This window comes from Cupressus sempervirens, chromosome 2, assembly GCF_028749045.1.
Source record: "Cupressus sempervirens isolate cs-2001-9-10 chromosome 2, ASM2874904v1, whole genome shotgun sequence".
NCBI lineage: Eukaryota > Viridiplantae > Streptophyta > Pinopsida > Cupressales > Cupressaceae > Cupressus > Cupressus sempervirens.
In genome coordinates, this window is record NC_143119.1 from 674,042,875 (window position 1) to 674,069,990 (window position 27,116).

Below are 27,116 nucleotides of genomic sequence, written 5' to 3' on the forward strand. Positions count from 1 at the left end.
TGACAACTTTCTCACCATTGAGGACTTCTTGATGAAGTTCAAATATATGCGTACACTTTTGTAGGGATGTGGAAAAACCAAGACAGATGATGAATGTATCTTTTGGATACCCTCAAAGTTGAGGGGACAGTATCAAATCTTCTCTTCCACTTTCTACTCCACTATGGATGCCTTGGGTGATAGACATAGGATGCCTTCATTTGAGATATTTTGTGATTGATTAACTCATGAATAGTCCAAGATTACTCAAATGGATTCACTTTCAGGTTCATAGTCACAGGCATTACTTGCCAAGGATACACAAGAGTAGAAGTCAAAGCAGATATCAAATCCCTCTTCTACTAGTTCATCATCTTCTAAGAAGAAGGAGAAAAAGAAGACTGAGACTCCTACCTATTCCTATTGTGAGAAACGATCTCATGATGAGGCACATTATTTTCAGAAGAGATTTGATGGCTATAAGAAATAAATTGCAGATTTGCAAGCTCTTCTTCAGAAAAACACCATTTCTTCTCCATCCTCTTCTACCTCACAAGGGTCTGCCTTTCAGTCTTCTTCCACATATTCACCATCTACATCGGATCTTGGAAAGGGTCATGCATTACAGGCTACCATTACATCTCCTTCATAGGTTCCTTGGATACTGGATTCAAGTGCTTCTCACCATATGACATCTTCTCAAGGTGTCTTCTCTACTCTTGAGGCTTCTCCTATTCCTCATATTCTCATGGGGAATAACACTACACTACCAATCAGTGGGAAAGGTTCAGTTCACATCCAAGATGGTATATTCAATGATGTATTGTATGTTCCATCTTTGTCTGCCAACCTTCTCTCGATTTCTCAAATTACACACAGTGGATTAGGGAAGACAGTTGAGTTCACTATTGATTTAGTCTTCATTCGAGATCATGCTACAGGAGATCTTATTGCTATAGGGGTAGTTGATCCTTCCACTCATCTCTACACCTTCTCACACTTTGGTCCACGATCTCCATTGTTGGAGCACACTTCTTCTCTTTTGCAAGAACATCATGTGGTGCAATCAAGATACTTGAACCTTTGTATTGTTCCTAAGATCCCTATTTTGACTTCCACACCACATCTAGTTGAGGTCTTTTCTCTTCAAAAAGATTCTTCTTCTTTTGCTCTACCTGATCTTCCAACTCTATTCATCGAGCCTCCAGGTGCACTTGTTATGGATTCTACAGTGGACATTCATGACAGTGTCATCAAACCTACCTTGGGGATTCCCTTTCTGATTCCTCATAAATTCTCCTCTAGGCATCAGTTAGGCTTTCCAATTTTGCCTCTCATTCAGGGGTTCCCTTGTTATGTGCCTTTGTTCCTTCCACATTGGAGTTTCATTGGTTCAATCATTTCTATAGGAGCTCCATCATTCTAGGGGGGCTTTGGTGGCTTTAGTATCTCTCATGGGGGGGCTAGTTGTACTTATGGTTTTGAGCGAGTCTCTTGAAACATTTCTGGTGGAAGTTGTCCTTGGGGGGTGTTGTTGAGGCCTTCCTTCCTTCCTCCACTTCATATTTTTTTCCAGCATGTTTTTTACCTCTTTTTGGGGGAGGATTTTTTCGATGAGGTTTTCCCTCTTTCCCTGTTTTCAAAGGTTGCTTTTCTTTGCATTGTACATGGGTACCTAACATGGCCTTGTTGCTAGGACCCATTTTGCATTTTCATCTTAGTTTTGTGAGCTTAAGGCATTCCCCTAAGTTGCACTTAAGACAGGGTGTTAGAGTAAATAAATAAATAATTATTAATTATTTATTCTATTTACTTAAACTTACCTAGGTTAATGCATTTATTTAATATTTAATAGTTAATAGTTGTAGTGATGAGTTGTTGACAACATGGGAGTTTGTTCAATTCTAGCATGTTCCACCTTTTTGTGGAAGAGTGCTTAGTTGTCAACCTTATCTTCTACCTCCTTCCAAATTGTTCTATAAGCTTCCTTGAGGCCTTTATAAGCGGTCTGTCTCTCATTGTAAATTCATCCATTCACATAGCAATTTCATTTTCCTATTGTGAAATATTTTCTCTTGCGTTGTTTGCTTCAAGCTCTTGCTCCAATTTTTCTTCAGCAAGCTATTTGCATGTAGGTGATCTTGGCGACTGCGGAGTTGGATTTCATCAACTCCTACATCTTCCACATTTGGATAAGATAAATAGAAGAATATTTGTATTATCATAAGTGTCAATAGTTTAAATACTATTAGAAATAATAGTCCATCGAGATAACTGGGAGGAGTGGGGGGGGGGGGGGGTTGAATCAATTATCTAATAAATAAAATATTTATCCACCTTAAATAATCTTAACCATTCAACCAAAGTAAACAACGACCATACAAAGATGCACATACACAATTACACCAAATATGTTAACTAGGGAAACCCTTGATCGGAGGGAAAACTAACACAGGAGCATCCAGCAGTATAAGGGCAATCCTGTGTCACCCAAAAAAATCTACTTAGACTTAGTTTTTGTTTCAAGTGTTTTCATTTTTGGATACCCAGTTAGGTCAAATAAAGGTTCCAACTCTCACAGTTCCACTTTTAGTGTTCTAGGTTAGAGTTTTTTAGAGTTTTCAAGCACCTTTTGATACATGTAAATGCCAAAAAAAAGGAGTATGTAATTAAGCCATAATTTTAGTGAATTAGATGGTGTAAATTGGCCAGATGAATGTAATTGTAATTTAGAGCATTCCAAGAAAAGAATCAGGTCAAAAGGCCCCATGGTTTGAAAGTTATTACAGTTTTTAAGTTTTTGGAGACCTCCTATGAATGCTTCAAAGTTAGGTTAGGGTCATTAAATGACCTTGAATAGGGCCTAAAATAGGAGACGAGCAAAGCTGGCCAATAGGGCTATAGAGCACTTTGAGAGCTTTCCAAAAATGTCAACAATTTGTCAATCGGAGCTATGGTTCCAAATTTATGCCTCTCGAAAGTTCGGTTATCATTTATGGATTCTTCTAGTTATGTGCCAACTTCTAACGTGGCTTTTGGAGCCTTCTATTTGGTCGGTGGATGCCAACTAGCGCTTTCTAAAATATATTCCTAATCTTTAACCCTTGGGGTCTATTTAAGGACATTGCTGGCATTGTAAAAGGTAGTTCGAAGTGGAGTTTGAGAGGAGGTATTGGGAGAAGAAATTATCTCTAGATTTATGCTATTGTAAGCCCATAGGGCATGTTTTGGAGTTTGTTTCTCTAAACTATGTGTACTAGCATATTTTCATAGTTAATAAAATTTTCCCTTTCCTGTTGTGTCCATTTTGTGCTTGGGTTGTGTCCCCATCAAAAACCCTAGTGGAAATGATGCCCACAAGATGATGTACAAATATAAATATTCCTTGTTAGAGGATGGACCCTATTAGGAGTCTATTACAACATTTAGTAAATATGAGTCCTTGTTAGGAGACTTTGAATCCTTGTTAGAAGATTCCAACTCTATTAGGAGTTGTTCCAACCCTTTAGGAGTTGTAGAATATAGAAGGACCCACTATCCAAAAAACTTCTATAGAAAGATTAGCGAACTTACTGTCAAACTAATCTCTCAACTATTTGTTGTAGAATAATTGTATGTACTGTACTTGAACTTCTTTCCTCTATCTCGTCAACTGGACCAATCACTGTTAGACCTTGTAAACTATGTCATGAACCTTGGATCCAAGTATAAAACTTTGGATCACATAATAAAAATTTAGAAATGGAGTTTCCTTCACCTTCACTCTACTCTTCTTATCATCACATTCCACTCTTTGTGGTGCTCACATTCATTCTATTTTTTCCTTACATGATAAAGGAAACTATCATTCCTTTATATCAAATCCACACAAAAATTCTGTGAGTTGACTATTACACCTTCTCAATTAATTATTATTGGATCACATTAAGAACATGTTATATTTAGTGATAACTGTGTGCTAAAAAATGTGACCTGTTAAGAGCGTGGGTTAAAAAACAAACATTAGCTAAAAATTTTGAAAATGCATCAAAGATTCATCAAAATGAAAGGAACAAACACTAACTAATGCTTGCTTGGATTTTGCAATCCTAAGTAGCTAACAAACCTAATCTTCCAGCCACCTTTACAGGTCAACAAAAGCATCCATAAGAGGCCTTGTTGGTGTGTTAAGATGGGGGGTATGTTTGGTGTGCTCTCCTAAACACAACAATAAATGAAATCTTTTGAGTGAGTGAGTGCACGTGTGTATGAAAGTAAGATATGAATCTAGACTAAATGAGATGAATAATACCTCAAGAAATAGCTATGGAGAGAGCCATTCTTGAAGGCATTCAAGGGTGAAGATGATATGCAATGAAAGAACTAACTAGATATGCAAACTATGATAAAAATGCAAGCTAAAATGAAGCTACAAATGCAAGTAGAAACTAGATTAACAATGCATGATGTAAACTAAATCAGCTACGAAATAGTTAGCATGATCTTAAAAATCTCTATGAAAATCAAACTACAATGCAAACTCTTAGCATGAGAGCTCAAAACTCAAAATGGCATGGTAACAATGCAATGATGGGAGATGCTAAATGCTTGAGAAAAGCTCTCTATTTATAGGCTTGAGGGAGGGCTTGGTGAGGTGGCATTCATGTAGATGCCACATAAGGTGACATGAAAGCCATGCAAATGGTCAAGAATTCAAAGTTTACTCACACATGTGTGAACAAACTTGAGAAGAAGAGTGGGAGACAAGAGTGTGTTGGCATGCCATCTCACACATGTGTGAGCACACTCTTAGGCTAATGAGGGGGATTATGAAGGTGATTAGGAATGATTAAGTGGGATTAGAGAAGAAGTAGGCTTAAGAGGATGATAAGCTAGGTTCTAGGTTAGGCTTAAGATTAAATTAAATGAAATTTAATTTAATCATGGGTCTAGAGGAATTAATGGGATGTGAAGATTTAAATAAATAAAAATTTATTTAAAAAAGGGGTGATGGAGGATCATGTGTTAAATTAATTTAACACATTAAGGCTAATAGTATTTAAATTAAATTTAAATACATAGGAGAATGAACTTATTTAATTAAAATAATTTAATTAAATAAGTAGAAGAATGTGAGCAATATAATTAATTAATTAATAATTAATTACAATGTCACAAGCAATATTAAAATTAATTAATATAGTGTTTAGGGACGATTTTAAGCATCTACAATAACATTAATCTTTCACCTTGTAACTTGAATAACTTTCTGTACACGTAACATTATGACAAGTGAGCTTAGCTATGTCATCTCCAAAATGTCTTCTTTACATCTTTAACTTTGGCTTCTTAGAATAAAAACTCTGCTAAGATATATAACAAGTTGACTAGAATATGCCTCTATAAACTCTATCTCAAAACAATCTTCACTGAAACTTGCATAACTTTTTTCAGGCTTAATATCTTTTTCTTTCAAGGTTAGCTACATTTACTAGACACTTAGTAGTATCTTCCTTTAACCTTTATTAGTATAAATACTCACTTTCTATTCGTAACAACTTGATCTTTTTGCTATTCTTCTATCAGATACCATAGAAAACTGCTATGTTGACATCAATGAAAAAGACAATCATAAATGTAACATATCATTATGATAATGATCTAATCATATTTCTACTATACTCCCCCATAGGAATATCATCAACATTCATGCTTCCAACAATATCCCCCTTTGGCATTGATGACAACATAGATGAAGAACATCTAGTTCCAAAAATACCAACTGTAAAACACTGTTAATCATTCTTTTCAAATCATCTTCATCAATCATTCTTCCATGTTGTACTATTATCTATACTTCTACTATATACTTCTCCTCAACTATTTTTCTTCCAAACTATTTTTCATGCTATACTTCTCCCTCTTTGACATCAATGTCAAAGGTTCTAGCAAAAATCATTCTCTATAACAACTGTCTCTGACTTGCTCAAGTGTCCAAAGACATTGTTAAAAACAACATCCAACAAGAGTCCTAGATGACTCTGTCCATCATAGATACTTGCCCATACAAGAAACATCAACATTTAGTCCAGAAAAATAATAGTGCTATGTTACGCTAGACTGATACACTTTTGCATCATTTACTCTGATGTAGGAAGAGGCATAACCCCTAACATACCTCACAAATAGTCAAAAGACTCTTTGAGAAGAGGCTTGGTGAAAATATCTACAATATTCTCTTTGGTTCTTACATATTCCAATCTAATTTCCTTTTTTACAACTTTCTCTCTCAACATGTGATACTTGATAGAAATGTCCAATTATTCTTTCATAGCTTGCTTGCAATAGTCATCTTTACATGATTCATCTACATTCTTTAGTTCAACTTTGTTGATCTTAGATTGATTTTGACAATTGAGTGTCAACACACTTAAGCTTTTTACTAAGTTCATGCCAAGCTAGTAAAACATGCCAAGTATAATATGTATAGATGCCGAGTTGCAATGAGTACCAAGTCACTCATGTGCCAAGTCAATCAAGTGCCAAGAAAATAGATAGAGTTGAGCAAGTTTTAAGTGTCGAGTGAACAGTTGATGCCAAGCAAGTTCAGGTGCCAAGCTAGATAGAATTATAGTAAGTGTTGAGCATCAATATTATCAAGTATCATGTAACACATTATGGTTGTTATTTGTGATGGCACAAACAACTATGTAAACCATTTTTGAGCCAACTTATGGATATATCTCAAAGCTTTGAAGATAAGATCGAATCTATTTGGATTCCCTATGCGATCAACATTCAACCAATCAGAAAAATGGAAGGAATTGAGTGAGAAAAATGAATGAATCTCAATCATAGATTTGTACCTAACCCTAAGCCACCAAAGTCTTTTTAAAGAGAGACGAAGCCCTACAATTCTATGTGTGTGTATGAATGAGGAAGTGATACGAGGAACATTTTGAAAAAATGAAAGGGTTGAATTGATTAGTTTCAAGGTGACTTAGAAGAAGGATAGAATTGTAGAATAGAGGATTGAGCATACAACAATTTTATATTAGATTAGAAAGGATCAAGATGGATTGAATTGAGATATGAAATCAGCACTACTAGATTATAAGTAGTTATATCAAACAATCTACTATACTTTCTAACAACTGTATCAGCAAGATGAAATCCTTTGTACTAAGGTTGAATTAATAGTCATAGTGAAATCCTTTAACAGGGTGACATTCCAAGTGAGTGTTCTAAAGTCCTTTAGCTAGACACACTTTTAATAAAGTGTTAAAATCCTTTAATAGGGTGGGATCTAACAATCCTTTGTAAGCCTTTAACAGGGTAGACCTTTCATAAGGCAAATCATGAGAATGGTCAAACTATGTAACCTTATCAGGTGAACTTTATTGCTACAGTAGTGAAGAATTGTGGGTGTCATCCCCACCCCAGTTTTACCTTCTCATTAGAGGGTTTCTAGGTAATTATATTTGGTGTCAAGCATTTATGTGAATGCATTTACTTTACATGTTATTTCAAAATGTTAATGCATGCATTTTTTTAAAGTTAAAAGTTTTATTGATTAGAGATTAGTACTTTTGATTCAAGCCCCCCCCCCCCCCCCTCTTAGAAGTTTACATTTCCCATTTGTATTTTCAACAATTGGTATTAGAGCTGAGTTCTCATTAGGAGAAGCCTTACATCTTGGAGAAAAGATCTCGAGATGGAGGTTTACAAGTTGGGAAAAACCATTGAAAATTAGGAGATTGAGATATATCTCTTACTACAACAACTTAATGAATCCAGAGATTCCTTGAGAAGTTCGCTAAAGAGAAGGAAAGAGATTGCTATGGCTAAAAATGACACACAATACAAAGAGATTGACACCACAAAGTTATTTACAGATGGTAACTCCTTTGAATTTGATGCAACAATTACAGATCTCATGGATAAGAATAGAGCACAAGTTGAAGAGATCAGAAATCTCAAGTTGGAACAAGAATCACAAGCTATATTTCTATGTAAAGTGATTGAACAAAAGAAGAAAGCTATAGAAGACAAGGTTATGATTGAAGAAGATAAAAGAATTTTGGCAAATAGATTGGAAGAGAAGTCAACTGAGCTATCTAGGATCTCAAACATGTAATTGGACACCTTAAGACAAATGATGAATGCCCATCATGAGTTGAATGTCAAGGACATTGAGATAACTACATTGAAGTTGTAGAATGAAAAACTAGAAAATCACCTAAAAAGAGAAAAGGAGTTTTTTGAAAGTTTCAACAAGCCAAATGAAACCATCAAGTACTTTGAGAAACTATTGAAATCCCCTAGATCTAGTAAAGACACATCAGGATTGGGCTACACAAGCACTAAAGAAGGAGAATCATCCAAAGCTATTGAAGAAAGGAACAATACAGGTAAGAATTCTAAACCTACTTGTCATCAGTGTGGTAAGAAGGGACATACAACTAATGTTTGTAGGAACAAGAATGCTAGTCAGAATGCTAAGACTAAGAACATGACTCATTGTCATAAGTGCAACAAACAAGGTCATTAGGCACATAAATGCAGAGCCAAAACCATGCATGTATTAAAATTTGAAGGAAGCTGCTACAATTGTCAGAAGCTAGGACATAGAACCTTTGAATGTAGATCCAAGTATGGTCATTAAACAAGTCAACAAAGGGAAGAAGCTATGAAAATTTCTATAATTGGGATTATAATATAAGACATAGCTATCATCAGTGTCAAGAGTATGGATAGATTCCTAAGAATTACATAAGAACACACTTCAGTGGTAGCTACAACAAACGGTTGAGTCAAACTACATGCTTTAGCTATTTGAAGACAGGTCATATCAGTAAGCACTACCCAACAATGTCAAAGGAACCTAACTCAGAGTTCAACGAAAGAAAAGGAAAGGTAGATGTTGAGCACATTAGAGGAGAGATGAAAAAAACATGGAGAAAGAAAGATGGAAGAAACACATCAAATGAAGGGATCACTTCACCTGAAAGGTTAAGTGGTCACATCTCATCAAACTAAAGCAAAAAGAGGTATGTGGGACTAATATTTAAAATTCTTTATCATACATCAGTTCCAAAAGAAGTTAGTACTAAAATAGAGAAATTAGTATGAATAAAGATGCAAGTCAACAAGAAAAAACCAATGTTAAATCTTTAAGTTTTCATCTTACTGCCAACTGTGAAAAGTCCTCTTCAATTGCCAAGTAAATTCTAGTATATGTCGAGTTGTCAACCAAAGCTAGTTGAAGCCAAGTTAGTAGTAGTTGTCGAGTGAAGGAAATTTCTATAGAAGCTGAGTAAGGTTAATTCTTATAGCTTTCGAGTGATGGGAAACTAATGGATGTTGAGTGAAACACAAATTGCATTGGAGTTGAGTTTATAGCTATACATGCACCATGCATTAAATGTGATATTTTGAAAGGGTATAAGGTAGATTTTTGACCATTTTTCATCATTAAAAATGCAGAGCAAGATCAAGCAGAGAAAAGAAGAAATCTATGAGCAAGATTGAAGTATTTGCATGGATTCTAGCGATGATTAAGCATCATTTCATCGATCTAAAGGTATTCTTCACTTGCCGAGTTAGGCAGTTTCATTTTGTTAAAACCCTAGTTCACAAATATGGCCTCTAGTTCTAAGAATCCTAAGGATAAGGAACCATTTGAAATTTAATTAGTGAGCAACAAGGTTAAGCAACTAGATTTTAGAGCCATACTAGAGGTTGCATACAAGAATGATCCAACAGGTGTGCTATCAGTTATTCTACCCAAGGTCGTAATGGTACAAGATGTAAGGAAATGTTACAATTGCAAGGTCAAAGGGATTGGAGACATGAAAATTTATTAGGCATATGATAAATTATGTGAAAATGGAGTGTTAAACAAAGAGTTCAATATTGTTGAGAGAAATGGACTAACTTGTGCCCTAGATTTCCCCACTATCTTCAAAATTGAATGGACCAGAATTGTCTTGAGAAAAATACATGATAGATGTCTATGGCTAGAAGGTGGACCCATCAAACTATCAAAGAGAATTGTACATAGGGTTATAGGATACCCAACCCTAGATTGGTCCAAGACCCTAAGGAGCGACTCTAAAGAAGTGATTGAGAAAAATACAGGGGCAAAGTGGAACAAACATGGAATGATAATTGATACTATTAAAGATCCACTTCTTGAATTTGTAGTGAGGGTTATATCACATAAATTCTATCAGTCAAGATAACTAAATAGTGTTCCATGTATAGCAGTTGATGTAGCATATAAGATTGTGAAGAAAGATCATACTTATGATCTTGCAAAACTACAGTTGCAACAAATAATGGAGAATGTAGGAGCAATGAGGAAATCTAAAAGTACTCAATGCAAATTTGGTTCAATTTTTATATGCATATTTTACTATTTGCAAAATGAATTTCCATCTTTTGGTAGAGTAGGATGGATGACCAATAGGTTTGTGGCTGTACAAATAAATGAGTACATTGAACGAATGGGAGATAATTTTGAGTCAGTGATGACTAGTTACTTTGAAGATTTCAAGCAGTCAATGAAATAAAGACTGATAATTCTTGTTTCCCTAGTGGAGAAATATTACAATGATTTTGTTTTATAGTAGATATTGAATATGCCTTCATCCAGGCTATAATACCTAGAGTTAGATGGCTAAGGCCTTTGGGTTATGAAATCAACATTGATGAGGCATCAACTACCATCATTGCACTTCTTGCAGAAGAAGTTGATAAGCTAGCTAAATTTTTTGGTAATTATGATGTTGTAAAATCTAAGGTTGAGATGGAGTTGAAGACAACATCAAACTTGAAGAAGAAGGATAAAATGGTGCAGAAACTTAAATCCAAGTTTGGTGAAGGAGTTGAAGGTAATGATAAAGAAGATGAAGAAGAAGAAGAACAACACCAACAAGGCCAATAACCTCTTTCCGTAACCCAAGGCATGGGTGAAGATGAAGAAGAAGAAGGTGCTAAGGAGGAACAAGCCAAGGAAGCACCAACCAAACAAGAACCAAAGAAGAAGGCTAAAATATTACTTGCAACATAACAAAAAGGAAAGAAAATTGCAAAACCAAGCCTTGCAAAGCCTACTGCACCAGCTACAAGAGCCAGCACAAGAGCCACCACTCAAAAGGCTAAGGAGCAAGTAAAGGAAAATAAAAAGGCTATTGAACAATGAGGTCCTATGTAGAAGAAACTAAGGAGAAAATATGTGGCTAGAAACTGATGATGAAAGGATTGAGTCAGAAGACACAAGCCAGTTTAGAGTGGTAAGTCATGCACCCAAGTATGATATTGAAAAAATTTGTGATAATGTTAGGGATAATGTAGAATTAACTAGATTGAAAAATATTGAATTTAATAAATTGAGTAGAGAAGATCAGAATATGTTAGAAGAATTAGTGTATGCCATGATGGAAAATTCAAGAATACCCCTCTTGAATTTGACAACACAATGCCCAAAGATTTATATTCAATTGTTGAGAATAAATGGCACTATTGCCTAAATATGGAAAAAGAAATAAGAGAATCTACATTGGCACAAGTGATGCCATAATTATCAAAAGGGAAAATCAATAAGGTAAAGAAGAAACATGGTAGCAAATTTGCACCCAAGTACAGGGCATTCAACATTCTTCAAAACAAGATTGAAGATGCTGTAAAGAAATCAACTCAAATGTGGAAGTTGATAAATGACTTGACTACTGTCAAGGAAGGAGAAGAGGATCCCTTTGAGGGAAGGAATAATGGAGAAGATGAGAATGATGATAAGGAAGGAGAAACTGAGAAAGAAAAGGGAGATAGCACAGTGGAGGAGACACAACAAAAGGAAGATGAAATGGCAAAAGCTGAAGAGTAGCAAACATAACAGAGTGTGCAAGACACACTATTGCCATCATTAAGCCCTCCACATGAAACAAACACACTTGTAGACACAATAAAAGTGAAAGATGTTCTGACAACTCAACTCAAAACATTAATCCACTAACTGTAGAGGATCTATAGAAGATCCTTGACCAATCCTCACTATAGGCTAAATTGTGTGATAATCTAGTATTGGTTAGTGTGGATGAGCTACAAAAAGTAGTAGCTAACATAACTAGGGATAAGATGAATACATAAGAACCACCTTCTACTATCCTTGTAGCTACTAGTGGTCAACCTCCAGTGCAAACATTAGAGGATACATCAACAAAGGTTGACACCATAGTCAAGGTTACCATGATTGAACAATAGACTCAGACTGTAGAGGAGCTCACAAAGGAATAAGCAGGACATACAAATGCTTGTATGCCTGACACACAAGCTCAAGGTGCAGAACAAATAATTGTGGTTGATCAAGGAAGATCAAAAGAAGAGAAAGAAATACCCAAGAAAAAGGAGCAGGAAGCCATTCAAACATCGGTTAATTTACTAACAATTGGCACTCCTACCAAAATTCTTCAGAAGCTGAGCATCGATGCAATGCCACTTCAAATTTCTACACTAGGCTTGAGCTCAAAAAAGGTTTCAAGGGTACTTCACTATGGAGACCCAACACTAGATGAAGAAATAGTTATACCAAAATATGACTATGCAACCATGAACTTGGAACAGATCACTATCATGTAAGAGGCATTGTAAAGAAAGAAGAATCAAGAGATACTTAGGAAGGAGTATAAGCAAAGGAAAGCACTACATGAGATCAAAGACATCTTTTTAGATGCCTTCAACTTGCAAACACTTGATGAAACCAAGCCAATATTAGAACAACTATTAGAAATTATTGAATAGGTGACAAATGAAGACCAGGAAACCAATGCAAAACTCATGGAATGGTCTGAAAAGAAATTCCAAGGTAAAGTTAGTGAGAAGATATCCAGTGGAATATCACTATCACAAGTAGAGTTGGCTATAAAGATTGAAAAAGTGAAGAAGGTAATTGATAATATATTCTCACTGTACACAAAATTATGTGACCCCACACTTTTCATACAAGAGATAAGCCACAAAATTTTGAGTCTAGAAAGGAATTTGAAGATTTCAAGTACACAATTGCCTCAAAATTTGACTCAAGGTGAGAAGCATTTCCATACAGTGCTTCAAACACAAAAGGAACTGGTTGTATTAATAGAAGAAGAGGCTAACGCAAGAGCTAAGCTAGTCCACATTCAAGTTTACCTGATCCCTCACATGGAAATACTAAAGAAGGAACTAGCCTAGGCTGAAACAATGCTAAAGAAAGATCCTAATCTTTCAACTTTGGATGGTGTAAGAATTTGGCTTAGGCCAAAATTCACCCAAGAACTAAAGAACTCAACACAAACACATAGTAGAACAAAATAGACAGAGTATGATTAGAATGACGATATTCATTCAATAATTGAATACAAGAGTACACTAGGAGTGCCTAAATATAAAGGCCTCAAGAGAGCTTCTAGAATGCATAAAAGTCAGCATCATGATATGTCATACAACTAGACACATGTCCACCAGATATGGATTATCCTCCATTAAGCATGGGATTAAGTGCGATGATGTGATGATAAGCCTACAATGGTGTAGCACGTAAATCAGTGCTGTAGACAACATGTGCTAAATAAAGAGTGTGGATAACTGTGTTGTCATCATGACAACTCAGTGAATGATGCATACTCCTATGTTGTAGACACCATGTGCATGATTAGAGTTGTGTAACTCAATGAGATTTCACAAAATCCTAAGTATCTCACCTAAAATAATAATAAAATAATATAAAATAATTAAATAATGCATTAACCTAAGTAAAACTTAAGTGAGTGTAATAAGTAAATACTTATTTACACCAACAGATGGCTTAGTTCACCTTGTAGCAGAGACAACCATCCAAATCAAATCCTTATATGTTATCATAGACAACTGGGATGCTACTCTCAAGATTGTAATGGAAGTTAACAAGAACTTTTTTGATAAATACACAATTAGTGTATAGATCCTTTGACATAAGTGTCAAAAAAGGGGGAGATAAAGATGAAGATAAAGAAGCTAGGGGGAGACAAATGTGCAAGGGGAGACATGTGAAAGGGGAGATAAAGTAAATAGAAAGAAGATAAAACAAAGGGGGAGTAAATAGTAGAAAAATAGAAACATGGCATATCAGATAAAGAGTATCAGAACGAATTGCAAAGAGTATCAACAAGAGAAAAATCTACTTAGAGAGATTATGGATATAGAAAAGATACATTAACTTAGGGGGAGTCACAAAATTTTGAGGTATATAGTCCATTACAAAATTTTGAACAATTTTGATGTTTTGTATATATGCCAAACTGGATGTATATTATACTTAAGGAGATTAGATTCATCATGTATAGTTAAGTGTTTTTGCCACTCATGTCAAAGGGGGAGATTGTTGATCTCAGATTGGTTTTGATAATTGAGTGTCAACACACTTAAGCTTTTTACTATGTTCATGCTAAGCTAGTAAAACATGTCGAGTATAATATGTATAGATGCCAAGTTGCAATGAGTGTCAAGTCACTCACATGACGAGTAAATCAAGTGCTAAGAAAATAGACAGAGTCAAGTAAGTTTTAAGTGCTGAGTGAACAATTTGATGCTAAGAAAGCTCAGGTGCCGAGCCAAACAAAATTATAGTAAGTGTTGAGCATTAGTATTATCAAGTGCCGAGTAACATAGAATGGACCTAGTTGTTTGTGATGACACAAACAACTATGTAAATAATTTTTGAGCCAACTCATGGATAGATCTCGAAGCTTTGAAGATAAGATAAAATTTATTTGGATTCCCTATGTGATCAACATGTAAGCAATCAGAAAAATGGAAGGAATTGAGCAGGAAAAATGAATGAATCTCAATCTTATATTTGTACCTAACCCTATGCCACCAAAGTCTTTTTAAAGGGAGACGAAGCCCCATAATTTAGTGTGTGTATGAATTGGGAAGTGATGCAAGAAAAGTTTTGAAGAAATGGAAGGGGTGAATTAATAAGTTTCAAGGTGACTTAGAATAAGGATAGAATTGCAGAATCAGTTTGCAGAACAAAGGATTGAGCATACAACAATTTCATATTATATTAGAAAGGATCAAGATGGACTAAATTGAGATCTAAAATCAGCAATACTAGATTATAAGTAGTTAGATCAAACATTCTACTGTACTTTCTAAGAACTGTATCACTAGGATGAAATCCTTTGTACTAAGGTTGATTTAATAGTCATAGTGAAATCCTTTAATAGGGTGACATTCCAAGTGAGTGTTCTAAAGTCCTTTAGCTAGGCACACTTTTAATAGGGTGTTAAAATCCTTTAATAGGGTAGGATCTAACAATCTTTTGTAAGCCTTTAATAGGGTAGGCCTTTCACAGGGTAGATCATGAGAATGGTCAAACTATGTAACCTTAATAGGTGAACTTTATTGCTGTAGTGGTAAAGAATTGTGGGTGTCATCGCCACCCCAGTTTTACCTTCTCATTGGAGGGTTTCTGGGTAATCATATCTGGCATCAAGTGTTTATGTGGATGCATTTACTTTACATGTTATTTCAATATGTTAATGCATGCATTGTTTTAAAGTAAAAAGTTTTATTGATTAGAGATTAGTACTTTTGATTCACCCCTCCCTCCCTTAGAAGTATACATTTCCCATTTGCATTTCCAACAAACTTGATATATCAAATATAGTTCTTCATTGCTTCTACTTCTTATCATCACACCTTTATCTATGCTTTCAATGATTTTCTTAGGTGGATGATTCTTTGTCATATTCTTACTCAAAGTAGGAGTTTTTATCTCAACTCTTAGCTTTGTTGAAGGTTTTGAGCTTTATTCCTACCTCAGCTCTCCTTCATTCTACAAATCATTGTTAGTTTCAAGGAACACTTCATCATTCTTTCATTTAGTAACAACATTCTCATCATCTAAATTGTAGTCAATTATTCTTTCTTGTATCCTGAATTTCTCATCAACTCTTACATTTGCACTTTCCACAATAGTCTTAGTTCTCAGATTATAACATTTATAAGCCTTTCTTTTCAATGAATAACCAAGAAACATAACTTGATCACTTCTAGCATAAAACTTACAAATAACATCATCTCTTTTGATATAAAACTTGCTACCAAAATTTCTAAAATACTTAACTGTAGGTGAGTGACCAAACCATAGTTCATAAGGGGTCTTATTTGTGTCTTTCCTGACCTGACTTACACTTTGTTCATAGTGTAGACTGCTGTATTCACAACTTCTCTCCAAAACATCTTGGATACATCATTCTCAGCTAACATAGCTCTTGCTGCTTCTGTTAGTGACCTATTTCTTCTATCCAGCAATGCCATTTTGTTTAGGGGTTCTTGGAGTTGACAATTATCTTTTGATTCCATTAGCTTTACAAAAGATGATAAACTCATTTGAAGTAAATTCTCCTCCTCTATTTGATCTTAAACATTTAATCTTCATACTTGATTCATTCTCAAACCTATTCTTGAATATTTTGAACTTATCAAATGCCTCAAATTTTTCTTTAAGAAATACAACCCACATCATTCTAGAAAAGTCATCAATTAAAATCATAAAATACCTTTTGCCATAGAATCCTTTAGTCTTCGTAGGACCACTAAGATCTATATGTATAATCTCTAATTTTGTTGTAGTAGTAAACTTCTTGTTGGGAAAAGAAGTTCTGTTATTCTTTGCCAATACACACTCCTTGAAAATTGTGTTAGTAGGCTTTACAATATTAGGAAAATCTCTAACTGCAAGCATACTACTAGTCTTCACAATGTTGTCAAAGTTTATATGAAAAAATCTGTTATGCCATAACCAATTGTCATCTACCTTTGCAACTAAATATGTCATTTTAGTAGGATTCAACTAAAATACATTACCTCTAGATATGGTTGATGTTCCAATTACCTATCTATCTTTGTCTTTGATCATGCATGTATTGTCTATGAACTATAACTGATAACCTTTATCCACTAATTTTCCAACACTCAAAATATTAGGCTTCAAACTATCAACATAATATACATCATTAGTGTTAGTTTTACCATGAAGAGTTATAGATCCAATACCTCTAACTTGACATGCTGCATTGTTTCCAACTCTAACAATACCTCCATCATGACTTTTAAAGTTAACAAACTTGTTCATATTACTAGTCATATGATGTGAATAACCACTATTGATTATCGAATCAAATTTCTTTTCAACTTGTGATACTAAATCCATTTTCTCTATAATTTATTCTTTAATAGCTAAAAATCCAATTTCATCATCATTAGCACTTACTTCTTGTTCATCATAATCATCTTCTTCATTTACATACAAACATTCTCTATCTCTTCTAGGTTTGGAATTTCCTCTATAGTTTTTCTCCTTTTTAGGATACTTAGATGCATAATGACCAAATTCATTACAATTCAAACATTTAAAGATTTTCTTACCATCCTTTTCTCTTCTTACTAGAAGGGCTACTCCTTCTATCTTTCTATCCTTTTTAGATCTACTACTACTAGCAAAGTCTCCTCTAACACTTGTGCACCTTGATAAATTAGGTCAAATATTTAGGGCACTAAAACCTATTTCTATTTAGGTCAATTCTTTGGACTGTCTAAGCTCATTTTCAATTTCTTTAAGTCTCCCAAGCAATGTTTCCTTTGTGAAATCTTTGGTACAAGATATCAACAACTATATCATTTGAACTGCTTACTTAAATGGTGGTGTTCATCTCTTCAATATCTTCCATATCACCTCATCATTTTCTTTGGTTCCTCCTTGAGATCTAATACCTATAGTAATTTCTAATATCCTACCTACATATATTCTTATAGATTCATCTTCCATCATCTTTGCATCTTGAAATGCACAAATTGAACCTCATAACTTCAATTTTCCAAAGCTTTCCAAATCTTCCATCATATTTTCCAAAGCTTTCCAAATCAAACAATAAGTATTAAGTGATTTTACCTAGTTATACTCAATTTTAGGAAGTGTAGACAATAGTGCTTCTCTAGCTCTCATGTCGCACATGAAAAGTTCCCTTTCTTCCTCAATACAAATTTCCAAATCTTTTTCAACAATGATTGTCTTTGATGATTTTTTCAAGATCCAATATCCTAGACCCATACACAATAGATGTGTCTTAATCTTATCCTTCCAACTATCATAATTTATTACATTGAACTTCAAATTATCCTTTCTGAATATGTTCACCATGGATCTATAAAAATTGTTGTATTTTATCTTCGAGGACCTAATGCTGTAATAGAAATTGTTAGAAATAATAGTCCACCAAGATAACTGATGGGGGGGTGGGTGAATCAGTTATCCAATAAATAAAACATTTATCCACCTTAAATAATCTTAACCATTCAACCAAAGTAAACAGCAACCGTACAAATATGTACATACACAACTACACCAGATATGTTAACTAGGGAAGCCCTTGATTAGAGGGAAAACCTCAGTGGGAATGATGCTCACAAGATGATGTACTAATATAAATATTCGTTGTGATAGGATGAACCCTATTAAGAGTCTATTACAACATTTAGTACATATGAGTCCTTGTTAGGAGACTTTGAATCCTTGTTAGAAGATTCCAACCTTGTTAGGAGTTGTGACAACCATGTTAGGAGTTGTAGAAGATAGAAGGAACCATTATCCAAACAACTTTTGAGGCAAGAACAATGAACTCACTATCCAAATGATCTCTCAACTATTTCTTTCAAAATAATTGTATGTACTATGATTTAACTTCTTTCCTCTATCCTGTCAACTAGACAAATCACTATTAGACCTTGTAGACGAGGTCATGAACCTCAAATCCAATTATTAAACTTTGAATCATACAATAAAACTTTGACAATGAAGTTTTCGTCACCTTTTCTCTGCTCTGCTTAGCTTTGCATTCCTCTCTTTGTGCTACTTAGGATCATTCTATTTTCTCCATACCTGATAAAGGAAAATCTCCTTCCTTTATACTAAATTGATACAACAATTCCCTGAGTCGACTATTACACCTTCTTAATTAATTGTTATCATATCATATTAAGAACATGTTACACTTAGTGATAACATTAATCTTTCACATTGTAACTTGAATAACTTTCCATACACATAACATTATGATGAGTGAGCTTAGCTATGTCATCACTAGAATGTCTTCTTCACATCTTTAACTTCAACTTCTTAGAATAATAACTCCACTAAGAGATATAACAAGTTGACTGGAATATGCCTCTATAAACTCTATCTTAGAACAATCTTCACCAAAACTTGCATAACTTCTTCTAGAATTAATATATTTTTCTTTTGAGGTTAGCTGCATATACTAGACACTTAGTAGTATCTCCCTTTAACCTCACTTAGTGTAAATGCTCACTGTCTATTCGTACCAACTTGATCTTTCCACTGTTCTTCTATTAGATACCAAAAAAAATTACTATGTTGACATCAATGAAAACACAATCATAAATGGAACATATCATTATGATAATGATCTAATCACATTTCTTAAATACTCCCCCATAGGAATATCATCAACATTCATGCTTCCAACAGATACTTGTTTAGGTTATATGCAAATTTTAGATAGGAGGAGAAATCCCATGTGGGTGAGCTATGTAATAGACTAAATGATCCTTGACCACATAAAATCATTTTCTTTTGATGGTCAACTTTATAAAAATGATGACAAACTATTTGACACCATGATAAGTGACTACTTTATGGAAGTAATGCATATGCAACATTGACTCTCTTAAGACACACTATTGAGATCAAAGGTATAAGTTCAAAAAATATTGTGGTTTGTATACTAGTCAAGACCATTGTTATATTTGAGGATCTACATAGATGGTGAGATTCACATCATACACCTATACTAAGGACATATATCAAAATCATGAAGAATCACGACCAAATAATTGGGAATTTATTGATACATTCTATTGGATAATCAGAGAGATGATACAACTAAAACTTAAGTGATTACTCAAAAGAAGGATCAATGTACCAAAAATTACATATAGAACCAATCAAGGTAGATAATGTAGAATTCATCAACACTATGCAAAGATATAGAAACATATGAATCTTTGCCCATAGATTTTACTCTTTATTAGAACATAGAATAGGAGAATACACATCCAATTAAATATACAAAAGAACTATACAGATGAAAAGAGAAATCTAGTTCAGATGAAGAATAATACTAGATACTCCTTACAAGTCAACCATTAATGACTTGATATAGAGATCCATATATTCAAGATCAATGTACATTCTCATATTAATATATGAGAGATGATGACTTATATATGCTTAAGTATATGAATATTGTAACTATATAAATCCATCATGGCCATTAAAGGATATAGTACAAATTATGGATAAAATGAAGTCTCATGTAATGAGAGTGTTAATAAATAATCTCAAAACTAATATCCATAGAAGGGGAACATTACAACTGTTAGGAGTAGCTAGACAAAAATAAAAATTACATGCAAACATATCCAATATCAGAAAATAATGAAGTACACAAAAGAGAACACAAGACAAAAATATTTAATGTGGTTCACCCAACCCTTGGGCTACATCCACCAAAAAATGAGTCCAATTTCTTCTTATTATCCAGTAATTACAACCTAATTATAATCTATAATCCCTTAAAACTCAATAGTGCTACAAGAAGCTACTATCTCACCACACATTATGAAATCCCTAACCCTAAGCCATTTTATGCAAGATGTTTTCAACTTACAAAATTAGGGCTAGAATAATTACAACATGTTAGCCCCCCCAAAAAAAGCCCCAAAAATAACCCCAAACCCCGATAAGGATACATAGTGAGTGTACAGTATTTCCCTAATTAGTCATGACAAGATAACAACAATAATGCATGATAATTAGGAGTGATTCAAGAGATAACCTATCACATAGACAAGGTATAATCACATGAACACCAAAGGTGGATCATCCTTTGTTGTGCAATAAAGTACATGCAATATGTGTAAAAATGAGAGCATGATAATGTGATAAGAACATAAAGGTGGATCCTACAAAGAAAGAGGTGTGAGATAACAAGTAACTTCACCTAATGTTGAAATATATAACACCATGTGCTAAAATGAAATGAAAAATCCTGTGTCTACAAGAAAACTAATATGAAAATGCATTATCCTAAGTAAAATTAAGTATAATTAGTGAAAATTTAAATACATCGACATCCCCTTAAGTGAAAATTTAATTACATCGACACCCCATTAAGTGAAAATTAGGGGAATGAACTTAAGCTCACAAGGCTTGATGGCAATGCGTGATGTGCTCCAACTAATAGGTCATGTTAGGTGCCCATGTAAAAAATTCAAAAGAAATGGAATCTCTCATAAAGTGGAGAAAGAGGGAAAACCTCATGGGAAAACCCCTCCCCTAAAAAGAGACATGGAAAAAATAAATGCATGGATGGATGTAGTAATCAAGAAGCCCCCATTATGACATACATCATGTATATACAATAAAGAAGTAGGAGAAGAACAAAACCCCATATGAGAAAAATGTCTTACCCCCCATGAGAGAGAAGTAGAAGAATGCCTATCAACAATAGCTACTCCAAGATAAATATAGGAGTTGGTCCATGAATATTGAACAATGTTTATTCCCTTCATAAGAAATAATGACAAAGGTGTATATGAGAGGCATCCCCAATCTATATGAATAAACCTCATGAGTTATGATCTCTCTGAAAACTACTCAACTGTCCTTGTTTTGGTACCAAAGGATGCACCTTCCAACACTGATAAATAGAAAAAGTCAAGATCAACAAGGATAAATGTAGACTATGTCCTAAAGTCTTTTCTAATGATAAATATATCTGCTACAATTTTCGTACATAAGGATTTACAATAACTTCAACCACAAAATACTTCTGATGTAGAGAAAAGACAAGAGGGTTAGAGTTTTCCCTCACAATAAATGAAGAAGGATCATCCTTATCAAAGATAAAAGGTATATTATTAATGATGCTTCCCATTTCTATAATGTAGGACTCCACCAAAAAAATTGTAATGTTTATTAAGTAGTCATCCCTTGATATTGTAACTAGAACACAAGGCGTACAAAACTGTGCTGAACCACATGGACCTATAATTATAGAAATGTATGTTAGTGGGATGTTTCAATGTTGTAACTTTATCCTTCAATTATCTAAAGGATCCCCTGCAAGTGATCCCATTGAATTAAGTATTCATCTAACCCAATTAGGTCCACTAGAATAGGATGATGGAGTAGCCTTAACCTTGAGTTGCCAAGAAAAGGTGTAATCCTATGTATCAGGGTTGAGGCGGATGAACCATTTGAATCACTTTCACTACTATCACTATTAGTTTCCACAATATATGATTTATAGAGAGACACAAAGGATAAGATAGGAAGACATTCCTCAAAGTGAAAATTCCTCTCTATGATTCATATCTCAAGATCTATAATTATATATTATTTAACACTTTCTTCATATCCAATGAATACACATGGTCTTGGTGGAGGTTCCTTTCATTTATATGAAGAAACATGTGTCCATGTTGGACAACCAAATAATTTTAAGTATTTCACAACTAGTTTTCATCTACACCATGCCTCCAAAGGAGTCATTCCATCTAAGGCATTATGAAGATATCTATTGAGGACATGATTGTCACAACAGTTAGCTTCTATCACAAGTGATGGATCAAGAGACTTAGCTTTAGTTGTGCAAGTTTCCATTTCCTTAAGAGTTCTAATCTTGATTTCTACAAATCCTATATAATGTGGAGCAAACACAATTGGATTTTGAAGATCAACATCATCAATTTCACAAAAATCTCTAAGTCTTAAGTTCACATACATTTTTCCATTTTCTATACAAAGAAGCTTGATGGATTTACACAATTTCTACCTAATATGAATCTTGAAGGTTAGAAAATTATCAAACACTTCATTCTTGTGACCAAGAAAGTAGACCCATGTGTAGCATAAAAAGTCATCAAATGAAGGTTAGTACACATTGACCCTTTCTAGCTGATGTCACTAGAAAGGAACATGATGAACATTGTGACCAAATCAAGAATAATTTACTCTCTCCAAGGTTTGAATTTGTCAAACTTCTCTTCTAGATGCATATCCATTGAACAAGTTGAAAATTCATCCTTAGAAAAGTTCATTGTAGGTAGATTTTTGATCATACATTTAGAGCTAAGTAGCTGAAGATAACATAAATCAAGATGTTTATATTACTCATTCCATTACTTTGTGATTATTAATTTGTTAACAAGGCATGTGAAGGAGACTTAGCCATAAAGTGGGAGAAATAATAAAGCCTTGTGTCTTGATTATCTTTACCACTGTAACCAATGAATAATCCTTAAGATTTTACACCATTACTAAATTAGGAAGGAAATCAAATTTATTTACATAAGTGATTTCCCTTTTACCTTTGAAGTGGATGGAGTCAAATCCTTAGAAACATTACACACATGATTGTTTTATCATCTTAAGCACATTTTTCAATTCTCCAATAATCTTACTCTTTCAATTATACCCATCATGATAAATGGTTTCTTTCCATATGCATAAATAGTTCATCCTTCTTCTTGTTGTTTTTGTTATTATTAGAAGAAGAATTGTCTTGTTGTGAGGAGGAAGACAATTGTGTCTCTGATTGTGATTTTAGATTCCACTACTTTTTTTGTGTTGTTGAAAGTTTTTTCACCTTGATTTATTTGGTTATATTTATCATCCATTAATAACATAGAATTTAAAAACTTGATAATACCCATGTCCCTAAGCTTTGACTGTTCCAACTTAAACATTCTACAAATCCATAAAATGTAGGCTTAGTGAAGGCACTTCCCATGGTCAAATGGTGAGTTTTCTAACACCAAAAAAAATTTGATACATGAAGCCTCTTCAAGATGATGAATTATCCTATCATCCTTCATGGGATTAGTAAAATATTTAAGTAGTTCTCTCAAACCACTGGCTTTGTTGATATAGTGCTAAATTGTGTCAAAAATCCTAGGATCCAAGAGAAGTAAATCATCCTCAATTGAGAATCCCTTTCTCTCATCCACTTTACCCTACAATTCTTCAAGTTTTTCCAAAACACCCTTGGTATCCTTGAAGCCTGAAATGTAAAATAAGAGATATTTTTGAACAAAACTCCTAATAATTCCTAAAGTCATGTTGTCTTTAAATTTCCAATCAAATTTCTAGTAGGATAAATGGGTTCTAAAATTGTCCCATCTATATAGAGGTTTAAACCTTTCTCCATTAATCTACTCCATTTAACATCTTTCCATTCAATATAACTATGTGAAGTTGAAATTGCATATTTAGGTGAACTAATGATGCAAAATGAAATGAAAACAAGAGAGAAAGAGACACAAGAAAACAAGACACGCCCAAATTTACTCAATCAAAGAACCCACCAAAAGTTATTCTTTTGAGACTTTATATATAATGCATGCAAAATTTCCACTTACCAAAATGACTAAGTGGACTTCTAATTTTGACAATTATAAGAACAAATATGAAGCTATAAAAAACCCAACAAATTAAGATACAATATCCCTCATGGATTCAACCAATTACAAGTACCAAAAATAGGAAAACATAGACCAAATGATGGAAGTAATATGTCCACTCACAATTTCTCAAAACTAATATTAGATCTGGAAAGTAGACAAAAATCATGCACTTTAAAATAAATTACACCTAAAAATGTCTCCATATGAGCCCAAGAGAAGGCTTTAGAGTCACAAAAATAGGATAAATCATCCACAATTATGGAGAAATAATTTCTTGAAAAAACTATGCACCAAAATCAAAACATAGTTCCAGCTATGGGATGAGCATGAAATTTTGCCCCAAATAAAAAATTATATTGAAAAAGGAGCTAAAATAAGGGAGTTATGACTATTTGAAAAAGATCTCTCAAACTAAAAACTCAAATTTTGATAGCTACACCCAAAAAAAGTATCCACATGTATGGGTGACAATTTTTTTGATGATTATATACACCAGTGCACAAGCAATTCTCAACAAATTTACCCACACTCATATTTTAAAGTAATATTCTATACGTGCACTTGACTATACACAAATATGGCCAAAAGAGTAGTCAAAACATGAATCTAAAGTGAATGTCTTCTTCCAAAGGTGAAGCCAAGGTGGATGGATCATGTAGCATGGGATTTCCTTCTTTCCATTGGAATTTGTTTGTCCCACATTCAAGGAAAAATAATTCATGTAGTCTTCATATAATAAGTGATGACATAGCTCAATAAGAGAGATGATGACCCCTCTAATGTCTGCAGAAACCCTATGATTTTGTGTGTAGTATAGTGTTATACTAGATCAGCCATCCACTTTTATTTTAACGATCAAATATCATTAATTCCACATTAAACATGCTCATATTTATTATGTTGTTTATTAAAACAAACACCTGCAATAAGATATAAAGGAAGTCTCCTTGCTACTCCTAGGTGATTGCGATATGGAGATGTGAGTCATTGGAATCTAAATGCATTATTGCTCAAAATAATTTCTTAGAAATCTCCCATTAAACATTATACTTCACAAGTTTATTTTGCAAAAAAAACCCCTCCAATTTGACTTTTAACCAAGTAGGAAAATTAATAGTCATAATTTGTCAAAACATCCACCCAGATGCAATGGTGAGGTCATATCATATTCTAGGTTCTCTTACATTCTATTTCAACTCTATATCTTAATCATGTTCTTCCAAAAAATAAAGCAAAAATATCTCCAATGACTGTAATTAAACCTTCTATAGCTTTGATCCCATGTAAGAATCTGCCGACAAAGAATGAAAAATTCCAAGATCTCAAAGCTCAATAGATAACACAATAAGAGAGATAAGATAATATGATCCTCAACTGATCGGATTGAATGATGATCAATAATCAAATAAAAATGGATGGAATACATGTAGATGTTCCTCAATATATAGGCAATGCATGCTAACAAGCTATGATGCAAGAGATAACCTATCACCTAGACAAGGCACAATCACATGTCCACCAAAGGTGGATCATCCTCCATTGTACAAAAAAATATGTGCAACAATGAGAGGATGATGATGTGATAAGAAAATGAAAGAGACTCTCACAAATAGAGAGGTGTGAGATAACAACTAACTCTACCTAATGTGAAAATCTCCAACATCATGTGCTAAAATGAAATATGTGTCTACATGAAAAGTAATATGCAAATACATTATCCTAGGTATACTTAAGTAAAGTGTAATTAGTAAATAATTAATTACACCAACAACTTTAAATAATCCCTATTTCTTTGTTGGTGCAAGTTGATAAAGAAATCAAACATGTTGCGATCATTCTTCTATTTATACTTGTTTTCTTTTATATATTGTTACATGTTGTGTGACTTTGTTTAGTCCACTTGGGATGATGCGACATGATATCACCAAATTATTTTGGTCTCCATAGTGTCATCCCAATTTTTTTTTCTTCGTAACTCTTATGTGTTCTTCTATTGTTTTGTAGTTATAATTCCTTTGGGGAATGATGAGATTTAATTTTGACATAATATTTCATATATTGTTATATGAGTTGGTGGATCCCTCATGTGATCTCTTATTGTCGTGTTCTTATTTCCCTTGATGTGTTCTATCTTGGTGGAACTTTAGAGATGAAATATTTCTAATATATGCATGCATGATACTATTAAATATATTTCTCTCATTGAGGCATTATCAATCACTTTAACATGGGGGCATATATTTCTCTCATTTTAAACACATACACACTATGTTTCATAATATTTTGCACTCTTTGTATCCATTATTAGATCACCAACCATATTTTAAATCCCGATTCCTTCATTTTTGGACTCCTCCTTGGATTACTAATAGTCCTTGAGGCCCGATCCCCTCATTTACAACATTTGGTCCCATAAGGATACATACATCATTATGCATGAATCACCTCTTGTCAGATTCTCCTTTTGTATACATAAATCCTTAAGGGTGCATCCTTGATGGGTTGACTATTATGCCACACAAGCCTAATAGAATATCATTGCCATCTCTTTTTGTAGTATGCCTTTTTGCATGATTCATAGTAAGAGA